We start from the raw sequence: 15,332 nt of genomic DNA, 5'->3' as shown, positions 1-15,332 counted from the left end.
CACTGTGTTCACTGATGATATGTTTTCCCATGAGCTGAGTTGCTCTGGCATGACCAAGGAAAAATCAGGAGTGAGTCGTTTGTTTTTAGGTTACTTTTTGTTTTGGGGTGAATTTTTACATTTTCTCTTAATTTAGAGCATTAATTCCCAATGAGGGGCATGTGGAAAGATGATAGTTTGAAAAAAGAAACAGAAATAATGATTTAATAAAATACACCTATTCATCCAAAATTTTTGTTAAATAGTAAAATATACACAAATAGAATTATACTGTGAGGCTGATCTTTAGCATATTTATTGCCTCAGTAACTAATGAAGTAGCAGCTACACTAACCCAACTGCACAGGACACGCCTTCCCACCAAGTGTTGCAATGATTGAGCTGAGAAAAGTTAAAAGAGATCATTGAAAGTAAGGCATAAATGGTTGAGAATCAAGCTTCTGCCATTCTAAGTGGTAGTAGTATGAATGCAAACTTCCAGACCATGGATAAAAAAAATACTATACCACGTGTATAAAACAAAACGTGTTAAATAACATCCAGTTTAAAATCTATTTGAAAGAACATGATGAGGGGAGTCACTGAAGGAACACTTCATCTGACAGGGCTGTGGGATGTTCAATAACATTTATAACATATTTAGGACAGCCATGCTGGTGAGGCAAATGACAGTCAACCTGAGGGGATTTAATGCAATTTGTGGAACTGTAATGTAGGGTATATTAATTGTAATTCTAAATACAGAGGTAATCATTCTGAAAGTCCAACTGAAGAAGTGGCCACATTTATATCAACTACATCCCTATGGAATTAGGACATGTCTGCATAAACGGCAACAAAATGTTGCGTAATACTTCTCTCACACAGGCAAACGTACATCACAGGACATCAAGCATCCTGAGGAAAATGAACCTGGCACTGACAAAACTAAATGGACACCTGTAGGGTCACAATGCCAGTTAGAGATCAGTTCAGAGATCAGCTTCGTAGTGTAGCAGGGTGAAGTAAGGCTGGGCCAGCTGGGGACAGGGACAAGAAAGGGAAGAGGATGGGTGTGGCTCGAGCACCGTGCTGAGGTGAGAGCCACGGGATGAATCCTTTTGTCTGTCCAGGCAGAGGAGCAACTAGAGCCGTGGGCCCCAGTGGAGGGGTGTTAATCTCCGGGTCAGTGCAGGAGGGGATATTAGCTCATCTGATAGCTCAGATTAAGCTCAGGGGGCTTTAAGCGCAAACAAACTGCTTTTCATTGTGTTGTCAGGACGACCGAGGACCACAAGCACCATGAGAGCTGTCCAGTGCTGCCCGCTGCTCCTGTTCTCCCTGGTCCTGCTAGCCACCGACAGTAAGTTCCTATCTTTACCTCATCCTTTCACCCCTTTAGATATCTGCTCAGCTCTACCCTCTGCCCACCTGTCCTTTGGACTCGGTCTGTGTCTTTCTTCACATACTCTTCTCTCTTGCCACTCCTGGATTTTCAAGAATAGTCAGCATTTGTTGTTTTTCTGTATTTCAGTCTTTTCCTAAGAGGCAGGAACCTGTTGAACGAATACACTTTGCTCTCACACTGTCACACACCAGGACAGGACATGTTGGACATGACAACACAGTTATCTTTTCTTTTTTTAGAAAATGCCTTGCATAGAAAAAACTATTTTGCATTGACACCTTCTAATGACACTTTATAATATGTTATTTCTCAGGTAATTGTCCTGAGTGTGTCATCCTCCTCTGTGACTAGCATGCAATCCCAGTAGCTAATCTTTTAATAGGCCTTGGAGGCTAATGCTTACAGCATGTGTGTGGAGCGTCTGTGCTGTGGGGGTAGATTGGGGTCAACTGGAAACGGCAGGGGGTATTTATATGTCATGTCAACATACAGAGGGGCACACAAGATACAAAGAAATGAGACTAACCACTCAAATTCATACAAAAAAACAGCTTGGTTTGCGGTTTCATGTCAACGTTTTACTGCTAAATTTGTGCTTTTATCAGTCAGAGGGCTGAAAGTCCGACATTTCAGTCATGTGTTACTCTAATTAAACTCTTCTTCCTATTGATTTTTTCACCATTACCCTTTCACATCTCTGGTCTATACCTGAATGGACACGACACTGTGTGTCTGATCAACTTTTCTGTCCACATCATAACCGGATGATAAATCCAGTGTTGAATGATGTAATTTTCATGGCCAAGACAAGTGATGTGCTGCTCCCAAAAAATGTTTGAAGCTTTCAGTGATTCCTTTAAGCACAGCTCAATTTGATCCTCTTGGGAAGCAGCTTTAAAGGCTGTTTCGGAAGAGCCTATTTTTTTGAATTTAAGAGACGGATGTAGGTTTTCAAAGGAAGTTGAAGTGATATTTTCAAAGGTCAGCTAGTTCTCAAATCAGCGCTCCATCCTCTGGAGAGCTTTACACAGGACATTTGAGTGTTTTATGTGCTGAAGTGGCAAGTGTAGCTTCCCGCTGAAGTTTAGGAGATGTCGTTTTCAAATCAGAGTTTAATTCTTTGCTTGATTTAGGAAGATTTGTGGAATTAAGTGATTTGTTGTGCTCTCTTTTCACTGACTCTCCTGTGCCTGTGGACACACTCTCACCTCAGTCACCCAGATTGTGTGTGTCTGTGTGTCTGTGTGTGCTGTGTGTGCGTGTGTGGTGTGGTGTGGGTGACACCGCTCATCAAACCCTAGATCAGTGTGATAAAGGGTAAAAATTACCAGAGTTGAGGCCCTGTAGAGATCTTATTAACAACGGATCAGAATTACAAATAATTGACTAAGTTTAAGTGTGCAACAATGTAATGAAGTCTTTACCATGCCAGAGAACCGCTTTTAACCAATGTCTAAGAACAGCAGCAGTAACATTAGCAGCATTAAAAAAAAGTACTGTATTTATATAGCGCTTTTCCTAGTCTTAACAACTTCTCAAGCACTTTTTACATGCACAAGTATATTCACCCTTCACACACGTGGCCAAACTGCCGTACAAGGTGCCACCTGCTCATCAACAAACACTCACACACATTTACACTCCAATAGCACAGCATCAGGGGCAACTCAGGGTTCATTGTCTTGCCCAGGACATTTCAACATGGGACTGCAGGGCCAGGATTGAACACCAACCTTCCAATTGGCAGGCAAGCACTATACCACTGAGCACAGTCATTAAAGTAGACTATTCGAGCATTGAAAGTATGAATACATCTGACACAGAGCATTTATTTTAATCATTCATAGATATTTAGGGGGAAATCCTACTTTTGCATCATAACAGTTCCCACAACACCAGGTCAGCCTAAGAATAACATGAGGCTGGCATTTAAAACATGTTGTGCTGTATTTCCTTTTAAATGTGCTCCAGACCAGCCCGTTTGGTCAAATATGTTTCCAGGTGTCTTCTTTTTCTTCTTTTCTTTATTAACTTTCCATTTAAAAATATACAAGTGTAATTGCACACCTTTTTCAAGTAATAACATATTCAATGCTTTAGAAACTGAGAACAGGCCATGATGTTTTGATTGTAGTTCTTTAGTAAGTGTGCACTGTTGTTTCCTTTAGGTGCAGCTCTGCGATGTTACACCGTATGGGTTCCAATAACGCTGACTGCAACCGGCAAGGCTCCAAACTCTTGTCCCGGCTACTCTGACGCCTGCGCTGTGGTGGTGGGCCATGACAGTGAGTCCAACAGTGACAGTGTATTAGCCTTTCTTTCACTTTTTTCTTTCCACCATCAATAAAGCTCTTTTTTTTTTTCCCTTCTGTATGTTTATCGTGTGTGAGCCTGTGTGCGTGTGTTTTAACAGAGGACAGGCTGCTGTCTGGAGACACATCCCAGTCAGCAGGGGTCCGAGGCTTTTAAGGAAATGAAGAGCTTTGCCGCTTCTACTTAATCAATATCCTTAATTAGGACACCATGTGTTCATGTCACAGAGACAATTCTTCTTTGCAAATTTAACTCTGTTTACAAATAACAGTGGTTAAAATTACACCATCTACTAGCCAATGCTGGTAAAATATGTGAGGCTGGTGATTCGCTTCACTTACCAGCCAAAAAAAACAGGTATCTATTCAGTGGCTAGTACAATTTGAACATTCACTAGGCCATTGGCTGTGGAATAAAAAGTTAATTGCGAACCCTGCAAATAACCTGCACAAGGTTAGAATTTTACATCAAATATATTTATTAATCATCAAAGGTGGTTGCAACAAGAGAGACCATCATCCTGTCTATAAATGAGACACTGGAGTGCACCAGTCCTCCCAAATTAAAGGCAGGGTGTTAACCTATTATACATACTGTACATTTTTTTTTAGATTGTTTGAATATTCTTTACACCCCAAAGCATAATAATTATGGCTCTGAAAAAGGAGCGAAAAAGATCTCTCTCTCTCCTCTCAGCAGCTGTAATGCTGTAAACAAAGAAATGCTTCCTTGCCCGGCAACGTGCATTCTACCCTCCCGATACGAGCCTGAGCTCAATGCACGTTGTCGCTGCATTGCTAACAGTAGTCATGTTGTTTTAAAACATTTTTATTTAATATTAGGTTGTTTGCTGACATGAGTAAAATTGCGGCCCTTTCTCCCGCTCTGTTCTGAAGCCGTGACCCAGCGTGCTCGTGCCCGTGTGTGTGTGGGTCGAGCCCAAAAGGGCAGGAAGAGGGGTTACTCCTCCCGAGAGTACTTTCAAATCTTGCTAGCTTTTCAACATTCCCAACCCTGCTTTTAAATTATGATAAAGACAAAGGTCAAAGTGACCAAATCTAAAATGAAACTAGACTAGATTGTGAAAGACTACAGCTTTATAGCCTGGCTAATCAACAGCAAGTTCCATCAAATGCATATGGGTCTTATGAATTGCTGCCACACCACTGTAACTGACTTCTATTGCTGTCTGTTTTGTCAGTGGGGTGATGAGTCGTGCTCCTACAAGTCGTTCTGTAGTCAGGCCAACAGCCAGGGCTACAGAGAACCAGTGTCAGAGTTTACTGCTGCTACGGCGACGACTGCAATGTGACCACGTTCCTCACGGCGAGGACCCAACTATCTGCTGCTGTTCTGCTCTGCTCTTCCACTGCTTTTTCAAGTAAACGTACATACTGCTCAACTTCACCATGCCGACAAGTATCCATCCGCAACGAAAAATGCCTACTACCGTTGTTCTATTTACTCCAAAATGCCAAAATCACTATGCCTAATTTCACCCTACATGCTGTATACCATTCAACTCTGCATTCCCAGCTCAATTTGATCCTCTTGGGAAGCAGCTTTAAAGGCTGTTTCGGAAGAGCCTATTTTTTTTGAATTTAGGAGACGGATGTAGGTTTTCAAAAGGAAGTGTTGAAGTGATATTTCAAAGGTCAGCTAGTTCTCAAATCAGCGCTCCATCCTCTGGAGAGCTTTACAAGGACATTTGAGTGTTTTATGTGCTGAAGTGGGCAAGTGTAGCTTCCGCTGAAGGTTAGGAAGATGTCTTTTTAAATCAGAGTTTAATTCTTTGCTTGATTTAGGGAAGATTTGTGTAAATTAAGTGATTTGTGAGTGCTCTCTTTTCACTGAACTCTCACTGTGCCTGTGGGACAACGTCTCACCTCAGTCACCCAGATGTGTGTGTGTCTGTGTGTCTGTGTGTCTGTGTGTGCGTGTGTGTGTGTGTGTGTGTACACGCTCATCAAACCCATAGATTCAGTGTTGATAAAGGTTAAAAATTACCAGAGTTGAGGCCCTTGTAGAGATCTTAATTAACAACGGATCAGAATTTACAATAAATTTGACTAAGTTTAAGTGTGCAACAATGTAATGAAGTCTTTACCATGCCAGAGAACCGCTTTTACCAATGTCTAAGAACAGCAGCAGTAACATTAGCAGCATTAAAAAAAAAGTACTGTATTTATATAGCGCTTTTCTAGTCTTAACAACTTCTCAAAGCACTTTTTACATAGCACAAGATATTCACCCTTCACACACTGTGGCCAAGACTGCCGTACAAGGTGCCACCTGCTCATCACATAAACACTCACACACATTTACACTCCAATAGCACAGCATCAGGGGCAACTCAGGGTTCAGTGTCTTGCCCAAGGACATTTCAACATGGGACTGCAGGGCCAGGGATTGAACCACCAACCTTCCAATTGGCAGGCAAGCACTATACCACTGAGCCACAGTCATTAAAGTAGACTATTCGAGCATTGAAAGTAGTCAATACATCTGACACAGAGCATTTATTTTAATCATTCAATTAAGATATTTAGGGGGAAAATCCTACATTTGCATCATAAACAGTTCCCACAACACCAGGTCAGCCTAAGAATAACATGAGGCTGGCATTTAAAACATGTTGTGCTGTATTTCCTTTTAAATGTGCTCCAGAACAGCCCGTTATGGTCAAATAATGTTTCCAGGTGTCTTCTTTGTCTTCTTTTCTTTATTAACTTTCCATTTTATAAAATATACAAGTGTAATTGCACACCTTTTTCAAGTAATAACATATTCAATGCTTTAGAAACTGAGAACAGGCCATGATGTTTTGATTGTAGTTCTTTAGTAAGTGTGCACTGTTGTTTCCTTTAGGTGCAGCTCTGCGATGTTACACCTGTATGGGTTCCAATAACGCTGACTGCAACCGGCAAGGCTCCAAATCTTGTCCCGGCTACTCTGACGCCTGCGCTGTGGTGGTGGGCCATGACAGTGAGTCCAACAGTGACAGTGTAGTAGCCTTTCTTTCACTAGTTTTCTTTCCACCATCAATAAAGCTCTTTTTTTTCCCTTCTGTATGTGTATCTGTGTGTGAGCCTGTGTGCGTGTGTGTTTAACAGAGGACAGGCTGCTGTCTGGAGACACATCCCAGTCAGCAGGGGGTCCGAGGCTTTTAAGGAAATGAAGAGCTTTGCCGCTTCTACTTAATCAATATCCTTAATTAGGACACCATGTGTTCATGTCACAGAGACAATTCTTCTTTGCAAATTTAACTCTGTTTACAAATAACAGTGGTTCAAAATTAGCACCATCTACTAGCCAAATGCTGGTAAAATATGTAAGAGGCTGGTAGATTCGCTTCACTTACCAGCCAAAAAAACAATGGTAATCTATTCAGTGGCTAGTACAATTTGAACATTCACTAGCCATTTGGCTGGTGGAATAAAAAGTTAATTGCGAACCCTGCAAATAACCCTGCACAAGGTTAGAATTTTACATCAAATATATTTATTAATCATCAAAAGGTGGTGCAACAAGAGAGACCATCATCCTGTCTATAAATGAGACACTGGAGATGCACCAGTCCTCCCAAATTAAAGGCAGGGTTGTTAACTATTATACATACTGTACATTTTTTTTTAGATATTGTTTGAAATATTCTTTACACCCCGAAAGCAATAAATAAGTTATGGGCTCTGAAAAAGGAGCGAAAAAGATCTCTCATCTCTCCTCTGCAGCAGCTGTAATGCTGTAAACAAAGAAATGCTTCCTTGCCCGGCAACGTGCATTCTACCCCTCCCGAGTACGAGCCTGAGCTCAATGCACGTTGTCGCTGCATTGCTAACAGTAGTCATGTTTGTTTTAAACATTTATTATGATAATATTAGGTTGTTTGCTTGACATGAAGTAAAATTGCGGCCCTTTCTCCGCTCTGTTCTGAAGCCGTGACCCAGCGGTGCTCGTGCACGTGTGTGTGTGGGTCAGAGCCCAAAAGGGCAGGAAGAGGGGTTACTCCCCCGATGAGTACTTTCAAATCTTGCTAGCTTTTCAACATTCCCAACCCTGCTTTTAAATTATGATAAAGACAAAGTCAAAGTGACCAAATCTAAAATGAAAGACTAGACTAGATTGTGAAAGACTACAGCTTTATAGCCTGGCTAAATCAACAGCAAGTTCAATCAAATGCATATGGGTCTTTATGAGATTGCTGCCACACCACTGTAACTGACTTCTATTGCTGTCTGTTTTGTCAGGTGGGGTGATGAAGTCGTGCTCCTACAAGTCGTTCTGTAGTCAGGCCAACAGCCAGGGCTACAGAGCACCAGGTGTCAGAGTTTACTGCTGCTACGGCGACGACTGCAATGTGACCAGCGTTGCCTCACGGCGAGGACCCAACTATCTGCTGCTGTTTCTGCCTCTGCTCTTCCACTGCTTTTTCAAGTAAACGTACATACTGCTCAACTTCACCATGCCGACAAGTATCCATCCGCAACGAAAAAATGCCTACTACCGTTGTTCTAATTTACTCCAAAAATGCCAAAATCACTATGCCTAATTTCACCCTACATGCTGTACTACCATTCAACTCTGCTTAGATTTACCTTATTTATCCAAACAGAAGCCTATACATTAAGGAGTTACTCTACAGGAGCTTTAAGGTGCCAGGTGTGACTGGATTATACACACCATGTTGGATTGAATCCATTAAGCAATACTCAAGTAGATGTGTCTTTCAGTGGAATGCACTAAGCCAGTAACTAGAGGATCCTACGTGACGCGCTTAAATAACAGCCAGAGATGATTCATTAGAATTCACTTCTTGTTTGTTTCCTACATTAACGGGGATAAGATGCTGTTTATCAGATTCATCAGCATGCAATGTGTGAAACTACAGGATAATAGAAACGATACCATCTCTTTCAGTGCTTACTAATCCCCCAGTTAGGTTGTGCTACTGTCTCTGTCTTCTTTTTCACCTACAAACCTATCCACCCAAGGAGCTCAGCTGGTGTTACAGCAGATGTTCCTGTGGCTAAATATGGCACCAAGACTGCAATCAGCTGGTGTGTCATTACAGCATTAGCGTTCTAGTTGTCAATCCCACTTCTGACCAGCTGTGGGAGATATTAGAGATTAACCTGTTCCGTGAGTTAATCCACTGCGTTTGAGGATGGCCTATAAATAGAGGCTACTGTATATATTGTATAGAATATTAAATAAAAAAAAGTGAATAACGTCAATTTGGTGACAAATGCTGTTTATTGTGTAATTTTCTTTTGCAGTATTATACTTGGAACTCATGTTAGGAAATTCAATTTCAAAGACCATGTTTCACCATGTATATTAAAAACAAACTGCGGCTGCTGGTGTCTTTAAAATGAGTAAGCGAGGAGTTACAGTGTACCATGAGTCCTAGCAAACTGCACACTCAAATCTTTCTGATTATTTTGCTTATTTTCTACACATTCTCAATATATATAAAATCAAATTTTAATTTAATTTAACATAAAAACACTTGCCCATCCCTTCGTCGCTGTATGTACCATTATGAGGAAATATTCTACCATTGAATGGCACAACAGAGCTGATTCTGAATGTAAAGACCAAATAATGAAAAAGTTGACATTCATAATTCAATTAAAAAACAACCAATGTAAACACATTTTGTTACCGCCTCTGTGTGTATGTAATCATTTCAGTTTTGAAATGAAAATCTTCTCAAAACAAGCTGAAAGAGGATGACTTCTTTTTCTCGGTGTGTGACATACAACACACAGCTGACTCATTAGATAGACATTTTGTGTAACAAAATATACAGACATTAACACAACAGGCATATAAGAACGCGTTATTAATTACATCTGTGATACAGATTTTTAGTTGTTTTTGTCAGTGAGAGTATTGTACATGTTTCATATTTTATCCTTTATTTTCTTTCCAGAATCCATATTTGAGCACACACATGTAGATTCCTTCAAATGTTAAGGGGAAGATTAAAAAAGAGAAACTGGATCTGTGAATTCTCACAGAATCACAAGTGAATTCATATCTTGCTACTCAGTCAGAATCTTATTAACCTGGAGTCCCAGTCTAGGTCACAATAATCGTAATAAGTGATGTTTTTGGCCTGTTGGCAGACATCCATTTAAAATGTAGCCAACCGCAAATAAAGAGCATGTTTTCCATGTCCACTGAAGTTTCTCAGCTTGCACTCTAGTCACGTGTGTGGTCCAGGTAGCTTTGAATAAACAATGGTTGTCATTCACAAGCCTACTTTTACTTTTATACTTTAAGTAAATTTCCAAGCCTGTACTTTGCTGCTTTTACTTGAGTAAAGAAATTAAATCAGTATTTCTACTTTTACCAGAGTATTTTTTAACACAAGTATCTGTACTTCTACTTGAGTAGGCCTACGGGAAGTGATACTTTTGCCATTTCCGATTATTGTACATTGACACAGGTAACAAAAAAAGCTGGCATCTATCTTCATTTTAATGTTTAATTTTAATGGTGTTAAATGCACCACCCGGCCAACATGCCAAGTGATCCAAATCAAACACACCCGACAGGTGCTGGGAGTTGCTAACATGCTACATGCTACATGCCATGCTGTCATGGTAACTTCTGGGTTCTCTGTGGTACCTCTACCTTCTGTGAGGTGTGTGAGGATGTAAGATTGTCTGTGACTGTTTATCTCTATCCCGGTTGAGACCTCACGGCTTCTTTCAGCTCAAAGTGTTTTCCAACAGAGAAGGCTGCGTCCAGACAGGTGAGTTCACTGCACAATTCAGCGTTGTGTGCACCTTGGTGTGTAAATTCTGTGCCATTTCTCCTTTGCTTGAATGTGTGTGTTTGTGGCTGCAGCTGCTATGAACTTTATATTGTTTATCTATGTTGCTTTTGTGATGGTTTATTCTACTGTGGATTCTAAAAAGTGACAGGTTATTTTAATTCATGTGGTTGGATATTGCTTGCTGCACGCGTCGTGGTGTCATAGGCCTATAGCCTATGTTTTATTTATTGTCGGTAGCCTAGTAATTTAAATGGGAGTTTTGTCTCTTTTCTGGTAAATTCTAGTGAGGCTACACCAAGGATGACGGTGGGTCTATAATTTACAATCAGATGTGCACAGGCTGCAAAGTGGAATCTGTAAAAAACAAATAAAATAAGAATTCAGATATTGTTGGTTTGGACATAAGTGCCTCGTTGTGTGATGTGCATACGTAGATATGTTACTGTGCTGTATTTTGTTACCCCCCCCCCCGTTTACTAACATGTGGGCCTACATTTGAACCGACTTACCTCTGACTTCTCGTCCAGCGCCAACAGGAGGTTCACCTTTGCGATTTTGAGTAAAATAACAACTATAGGATGAAATGTGACAGTGTCTAACTTCATGTCCCCCTCTCAATGAATTGTAATAACTAGTGATCATTTGAACTGGGGTTGAATTTATGGTAATATAATGAGATACAAATGAGAGGAAATTTATGAAAAATGTAATGTATCTTAAGTCTTCCAGTGACTGTGTTTATATGCACATTACCAAACACATACCCCCACATAAGGTGGCACATTTAAAAATGTCTTCACTCTCTCAGTAGTTGCAAACTCAAATATAACAGCTGGGATTCAGCAGCTGCTCTTAGGCTGAACCATGATATACATGTACTATATATATATATATATATATATATACTGTATAAAGTAACATCTGCTGCATGCACTGATCATATTCATTGCTTATAGAACCACTTACTGAGACACATTAACTGGATATGATAAACTGCCAATGTTATAAACATGAATAGACTGAAGAGACTCACAACATATACATAACATTTTAAATGACATTTGTACTATGTTGTGTATGTATGAAAAGCTAAACATGATTAGGACGACTCTTTTATAATAACAGAAAGTGGATTCTTAGTAATATGAGAGCTAAGAAAAATCTAATGGATAAGAATTCACAATTTCTTTCATAACACGGCGCTCTCTATCCATTTATGTGTGAGTGTGTACAGCACCTTTTTTCCCAGCATGTCTGCTCTTGTAGTTCACACGGCCTCCACCGTGAGGCAGTCTAGCCACACTTTTGACTTCAGCAGATGCTGTCAAATCTACAAGGCTATGGCAATTCATATTGACCAACCACACCTCAAGGGTATTGCTGAGATTGGCTTGAGTCAATAGTGATAATAATGCACTGTTTTATTGCTCTCTGCTGGGGTTTGTACTTAATTTAAAAACGTGAAAACTCTCCCCCTCTGCTTCATGCTTTGACTGACTCACTCTTTCTGTTTCCTTTTCCTCCTGCTGCTCTCTCCTTTGACAGGCAGGTGTGAGAGTGTGAACACACTGCCCTGGAGGGGGATAGGCACTGACCCCAAACTGTAAGTCTCCTGGTTCAACAGGAGCCCGTTCTGGGTGCTCACATCCTCAGACAGCCAAGAGAACGGCTCCACGTCAGCCCAAATCAGCTTTATTTGAAGGCTTCTTTCACCTTAATTGGGGTGGGAGGGGAAGGTTTGCATAAACCTAAAGGGCTGATGGAGGGTCGACGGGTCAAGGCGCTGCTGAGATGTAGGGTGGGGGTGTCTGAAGTTTGTCTTTTGGGGATCATAGTTCAATTCAGGCTGTTCAACAGTGTTACGTTCACGATTCACTTAAGTGGACTGTTTGTGCACTGTGCAATGTCCCTGCAGCATTATTTGTGTGTGTGTGTGTGTGTGTGTGTGTGTGTGTGTGTGTGTGTGTGTGTGTGTTGTGTGTGTGTGGGGGGTGTGTGTGTGTGTGTGTGTGTGTGTGTGTGTGTGTGTGTGTGTGTGTGTGTGTAAAAGTTTCTTACTTGATGGAGCATTTAAAAGTCCAATGATGGCCAAAGCTTCTGTCGAATTAGAGCGTCTCTTGGACAATAACGCCAGTCACTGTATTGCCCATGTTTAAGCCATCTGAGCTAAAACTAAAGGTCATTGCCATGGCAACTTTGCTGTTAAAATTGGAGTATGTTTAATCCCAATCCTCTGGCACCTGAAGACATTATCGCTGCAAATCCCGCCGTCAGTCATCAAAGTGATGAACCGGCTGCCCTTTAAGGGAGGCTGTGCGAAAGCAGCAAGGCTGGAGAAAACTCGTGTCTACAGTTAACCAGACCGGTTTCACTCCTTGTGAATGCCACTGAATGTCCCACACGCTATCCGTGATTATATTTGGTGTGTGTGGGTGTGTGTGGGTTTTGCTTGTTATCAGAGAGGATTTATCCATTGTTGAGTGTGTGCCCTGGTAGATTGACGTCTTTCTGAGAAACTCGCCTACCGTCACAAACCGTCATGCTTTTGCTGAGAGATTGTCTGTCTGCGGCCTTCGTTTCATTTTTTTCCTGATATTTATTTGGCTGGTGTATTGATTGCGCGACCTGTTTGTAAAGACAGCCGGCTGCTGCAGAACTGATTAGACTGGTCAATACAAGAGGTAAAAAATGCATACACTTGTAATTTAGGAAGGTGGTTGTGTTTTCCAATAATGATCAATTTCTTTTGTTTTTGTTTTTTTCGGTTGTGCTGAAATCACCTCCTGAATAAATTGGGACGATGACATCAGGCAGATGGCTGTTGTTGGAGAATGTCCCTGACAGGGAAATGAACTTATGAACCATCAGTGGAATCCATCCCCCGGAGAAAGAGCAGTTTTTAGGTTGTCCCAGACAACTGTCAGACTGTCTTGGCAACGCTAAGCTGTGGATGCACTCCCTCAAAATGACAAACAGTAAAAAAAATAAATAAAAAAACTGTGTTGTGTGTCCAGGGCAACAATTTACCTTTTAAATCATTGATCATCTGCTCTCAGCCAAGTGACAGCCGATACAACTGACTCAGATGGACATGATGACCACCGGTGGCAAAAACAAACAAACACATCCGAGATAAAAGAGCACAGCAACATCACATGCTTGTGCCATTGTTGGGAGGGAACAAAAGCGCTCGGGGGGAATGAGAGCGTGTGAGACGTTGGCTGTGTTTACAAGCGCCCGGGTCCTGGCTCGTCAGCCCGGGTTCACCCAACGGTCACCGGTTCTGAGGTCTCCGGGTCTCAGGTCTTTTTGAAAAAGATCTGTGAAGCAGAATTAAAGTGATCTACCTCCGGACGGAGGACCATAAGGGCTTTCGGGCTTTGAAACAGGGAGGTGGAGAGATGCAGAGAGCGAGAGTGGGGGGACTAAAGAGGGAGCCAGGGGGGGGGAAGAGGAGGAGAAGAAGAATTATGTGTAATGAGTGTGTTCCCCTGCCTGAGCTACTTTGAAATGTGACTAAATTGCCCACCTTCTGTGAGGCCGGTCTCCAGATTGAGGGCAACGAAGAGCCCACCACGAGAACCTGAAGCTGACAGGAAACACAGTGCATAGAATCCAAAAGTTGTTCACCATGTTTTGACATTTGGATAATATTAACTCAGTAAACCTAGTCACGAAATGTAAAACAAAGTGATTAGCATGGAAGTAATGCGCTTGAGATGAAAGAAAATTAAGCCCGTCTATTAAATGTAATCCCTACTACGTGAAAATCTGTCAGCGAAACAGTTTCTCACTTTTCGCCTTTTAGTTTCTGCAGCAATTAATTCAGTTCACGTGTTGAACCATTGACTTTTACAATCTCTAGCACTGTGGTAAGATGTGTACAGTATAATTATTTGCACCTTTTTTTAATTGAAAGAAAATCACTAATACAAAGAACACTGTTCTGCAAACAGATTTCATGAGCTTTATGGACAATCTTCCACATGAACAACATATTTCAGATGTCGTAGCTATTCATTAGTGGATAAATCCCAAGTAAACATGCTTTATTCCCATATATAGCATCTAGCGTCGCCATGTTTTCTGCAGTTTTCACCTTCTTCCCGGTCTCCTCTCTTGAGAAGTTGGTGTTTGACAAACACAGTTCTGCTAATTCTGGGTGTATTACACTATGAACAAGAACTGCAACCCTATGCACAGGTTCTTAATGTTTTATGGGAGCATAACAAGTCTTCATGAACAACCTAAAAAATAGACAACAAATATCATGGAGGGGGAAGAGGCCATGATGGGAGGGCTAACTGTGTTGAATGAGTGTAGAGGTAGAGGAGGATAACAAAAGAGAGGAGGGGAAAGCAGACCTTGGAGCCAAAACCAAATCACATCAGTAACCACTGTGCCCTGGGGTGAGGGCAAGCTCAGTCAGCCGTACCATGCAACTGGGATAATTAGTTTTGGAAAGGAATATCAACTGATATAATTGAGCATTCTCCGCTAATGAAGATCCTCAGTGTTGTCACTGGTGAGGCGCTAATTGACGGGAGAGGGATTGGGTGGGTGCAGGGAAAGGGGTGAAGGGCTGTGCAGGATATGATGGTGGAAGTGCTGCCTGCACTGGCAAAAAAAGAAGCTTTTCAGGTTTGTTGATCTCTATTAGTCAGGTTTCATTTAGTTGTCAGTGGCTAGCTGTCTGCTTTCATTCTCATAAAGGCCTGTTAGTATGTGTGTTTGTGTGTGTGTGACGGGCTCACTCACCACCGTTTGTTTGGAAAGAAGATGAAAGAAAACTTTATCTGTCACAGCGTTAGACACATAAGAGTGGTACAGAGGAGGCCAGAGGCT

At 41.4% G+C, this 15,332-nt stretch overlaps 1 long non-coding RNA gene across 1 annotated transcript in view; it reads right to left on the bottom strand.

Moving 5' to 3' along the window:
* Window positions 1-5,048: 5,048 nt before the first annotated feature.
* LOC116705175 (uncharacterized) overlaps window positions 5,049-15,332 on the bottom strand; it is an 18,558-nt gene continuing 8,274 nt past the window's right edge. Inside the window, exon 3 of the long non-coding RNA XR_004335870.1 lies at window positions 5,049-5,058. This is a non-coding gene — a long non-coding RNA (uncharacterized LOC116705175). The remainder of the gene's footprint in view (window positions 5,059-15,332) is intronic.

This window comes from Etheostoma spectabile, chromosome 17 (assembly GCF_008692095.1).
Source record: "Etheostoma spectabile isolate EspeVRDwgs_2016 chromosome 17, UIUC_Espe_1.0, whole genome shotgun sequence".
Lineage (NCBI taxonomy): Eukaryota > Metazoa > Chordata > Actinopteri > Perciformes > Percidae > Etheostoma > Etheostoma spectabile.
Note: the sequence above shows the minus strand (reverse complement) of the source record. Positions and strands in the feature narration are given on the sequence as shown.